The sequence below is a fragment of the Mixophyes fleayi genome, chromosome 5 (genome assembly GCF_038048845.1).
Source record: "Mixophyes fleayi isolate aMixFle1 chromosome 5, aMixFle1.hap1, whole genome shotgun sequence".
NCBI classification, from domain to species: domain Eukaryota; kingdom Metazoa; phylum Chordata; class Amphibia; order Anura; family Limnodynastidae; genus Mixophyes; species Mixophyes fleayi.
In genome coordinates, this window is record NC_134406.1 from 748,115 (window position 1) to 752,295 (window position 4,181).

Here is a 4,181-nt window from a genome sequence, read left to right on the forward strand (position 1 = left end):
GGCTGAATTTGTTTGTATTTTCTACAAGTGGAGGGGGGCCTAGAGAGACAGAAACCAAACTGCCTTTGTCCATTTCTTTACATATTTAACTATAAGTGTAGGGTGTAATATACACCCAAAGATGATGGCTGCATTGCCAATATGCATAGATGGAGAGGAAGACAATCTGGTTTGTGTGTAGAATTAATGAAGGCCTACCAGGAATTAAACTCTTTTTTTGATAATTTATTAGCTTTACAATTACATTACTTATCCAAGAAACAGGTGGAGCACTAAATTTGGTTATTTTAGGCCCAAAAACATTGATTTTTGAACAAAATAGCAAAACAAAACCAAAACACGATGGTAATCCAGATCCAAAACCAAAACACGGGGGTCAGTGAGCATATCTAATTATAACACACACACACACCCTATATATACCTTCATTATATTATAGCCTATAAACCTCCATTATATTGTCACACACATCTCATTACTGTTACGAGCCGCGGCGGTGCCCAGCCGCCGCGACTCTCTTACCTGCGTCTCGGCCGACGATATGGCGACCGGGACATCACTTCCGGGGTCAGCCCGACCGTTGCTAAGGCAACGGTCAGACGCTATTCTGTTCAGCGCTGCGTCCCGGCACTATGAGGCAGCTGGACGCATGCGCAAGATACTAACAAGCCTGTGGACTAATTATTTACTAATTTATTATTTAGGCACAGGCTGAGGGCAATTTCAGAGCTAGGCTCTGATTGGTCGCTTTTGGTATTTAAGCCTCCCTGCCGGTTATAGCTTGCAGACTACTGTTTGCTGCCTGCTGCTGTGCTGTTGGTGTTAAACCTCTGGACTTTCGTTTGCCGTGTATGACCCCTGCCTGTACCTTGGATTTGTCTGTTTGCTGTGCCCTTGACCTTCTGGCTTGAACCTTGGATACTGCTGATTTGCTCGTGACCCCGACCCCTGGCGTGTTTTCTGACTATTCTACCAAGCAAGTGACCCCTGACCTCGGCCTGTTCCCTGGATACGCTGTCTGCCATAACTCTCTGCTCCTGGGTTCTCCACAGCCGGTACACATCACACCACCCTCCGTTTGTCTGCAGCTAAGCCTCTCTTTCTTTTCTCTCTTTTTACCCCCATTGCGTGGACCCAGCTTCCCCCTTTCTCTTTTTTTTTTCCCTCTGAGACCCTTCCTCCCCCTACCCCCTTATTTTTATTTTTCTCCCTTTCTTTCCTCCTCCCCTATAATGGAAAACTCCAACAACTTGTATCTTTCTGAGGAATCCCTTAGGGACCCTATAGGGTACCTTCGTTCAATGACATCTACTAGCTGGACCGTAGAGGTTACAAATTTTGATTATTAATATCTTTTTTTACTTCTGTCTGTACTCTTATAATTATACACTTGATCGGTTTATGCTCTGTTACTGTATGTATGTAAACCTCACATGCAATGTATAATCAATCCCTTTTTCTCTTTTCTACCCTCATTTTTATTATTGTTGTGGATAATAAACAGATTTAAAAAGTGTAGGGTCTGTTTTATAAACATGTAACTTTGGCAGCGCTAGAATAGGCATCGGAATTCTCCTGACTACCAGCGCTTCCATCTATGGCCACAGTCCATCCATCTTTTAGTGGCTACTTCCAGCAGAACAACGCACCATGTCACAAAGCACAGGTCCTCTCAAACCAATTCACATACTGTACCACTGTGTGTATATATAAAATATCCACCATTATATTGTAGCCGGTGTATATCCTGTGAATTGTACCTAATATATATAAAATATCTATTATTTTATTATATTCTGTGTACTATACTTTGTATATATAGAATATACATACTATATTGTATCTTTCATATTATCTCCAGTAAATATAGTATATTCACCAACATATATCCTGTGTATTATGCCCTGTATATATAGAATATCCACCACCATATTACATCCTTTGTATTAGGCGCTGTGTCTAGAGAATATTCACCATATTACATCCTTTGTATTAGGCGCTGTGTCTATAGAATATTCACAATATTACGTCCTTCATATTAGGCTCTGTGTCTATAGAATAATCACAATATTACGTCCTTTATATTAGGCTCTGTGTCTATAGAATAATCGCCATATTACATCCTTTATATTAGGCGCGGTGTTTATAGAATATTCACCATATTACATCCTTTATATTTGGCTCTGTGTCTATAGAATATTCACCATTATATTATATTTGAGCAGATGATGCTTCTTGGTATGGACTACAAGGTAATTCTAGGGGCGTGTCTGTGTGGAGTGAGCACTGTGATTGGCTGTAGTGGTGTCTATAAATACTCAGTCTCTGGAATGTAACTTTACATTATTGCTATGAATGTATCAATCTACCTAGTTTAGCTTATAAACATTTTGTGTTGAACAGTATTAAAAACCTTCTTAAAATCTAAGTTTATTATAAACTTGAGAGATCAGTGTCACAGTCTTCGCTCTGTAAAACCTGTCTGCCCCCCGTTACCTACCCAAGCGGGTTCCTTTGTTACAGTAACATTTCTCCAGTCCACAACCTGTGGGCTCCGCCTCTTGTGGGGCCCAGAACAAGAAAACAAACCTTCAAGGTCCCAAATAAAGACCACAGGTGACCACCACCAACTACCTTAAAGGGTATTTACCCAAAAATTACTTCTCCACGATACCTAAAACAGGGAAGAAGGAAACAGCTTTATCTTCTCTACTTCTAACTACAGGGAAAACAAACTGTGCACCTACTTCAGGTTGTGTGTATGATGTTCATGGAAACTGTAATAGATGAAGGTTTTTTTCAATATATTTTTCCTTTCTCCGCCATCATAGGAGACACTAAAGAAAATTAGAATTAAGCATAAAAGTGATAAGCAGCATAAATGTTGCTGACCCATGGTTAGAGAACAGGGCGGCCTCTGAGACTGCTCTGTGTGGGGGGACACCTGGCACACACAACACCAACCCCTCTGCTTCCAATATGGGGGCATCATGAGGAGGTTGAAGCTACATCCTGGTATTAGCAGGTCATAGCTCCTACATTATGGATCTGGGAAGGGTTTAACTCCCCTCTGCTCACCCTTAGCTCTACACAATCAAACTAAATTTCATTCATCTTTATTCCCCCCCCCATAACCCCCCATGGCTCCACCTCATTCACTGCGCAGGGCATGTACGTGAAGCCATCCTCATAAAGCTGGTGACCTGCACACCAGAGGACCCGCTCTGCCGGGCTCCTTTGTTTGGTTCCAGCAGGAGGAGGTGACACTGCAGCACCTCTCTGATGCGACGCTTAAATGCTATAAAAGCAGAGACACGCTAAGCACCCGCGTGGGCTCCATCATGGTCGAACACACGCCAACTGAGCCAGCAGTCAATAATATGGGGCGAGGCAAGTTGTATTCTTTCTGCCCTGTCTAATGTGCTGCTACTTATTGGGATGGTCTTATTGTTGCATTTTTTGAAGTATCCATCCTTTATCTACCTATCTATTATGCATAAGCCTAACCTCCCCTCGACCACCACACTAAGTCTAATCCCCCCCCCCCCTCCCACCTCAACCTAAACCTAAGGCCGGGTAAACACTACAAGAAATTTCTCCGGATGCTATATCATTAATGATTTTATGAACGACTGCAAGAAAAAAGTCCCGATCAGCAGATTCCTGTGTACACACTATACACGTTACCTTCAGATCTGTGCTCTTCATCTGTCATAACCATCTGCTGAAAAGATGGTGACTCTGCACCCTCCATAGAGATCTATGGACACTGCCAGTCCTGGGTGCAGACACTGCAGAATTGGAACAACATTGTTCCATCGTTGAATGAGATTTTTAGTTAATTTTAAAAATCAAATGAAACGATACGACGAGCTTTGGAACAATAATCGTTAGAGCATACACACTAATGTGATAATGGGCCGAATGCTTGTTTATAATTTGATTGGCACAATAATTGGTTGAAGACCCTGTAGTGTGTACCCAGCCTAAACTCTCCTCTACTCCCCCACAACCTACCCTCTTAATTTAAGCCTAACCTCACCTTGTTCCTCACAACGTAAGCCTAATTATCCAGCTACAGCTCCTGAGCAATTGAAGAAGTGTTGATAAATGTATGTGGTGAATTGCACAAAAGCATCTTAAGTTTCTCCATATCACTTAATAGAAAACAGACACAATCG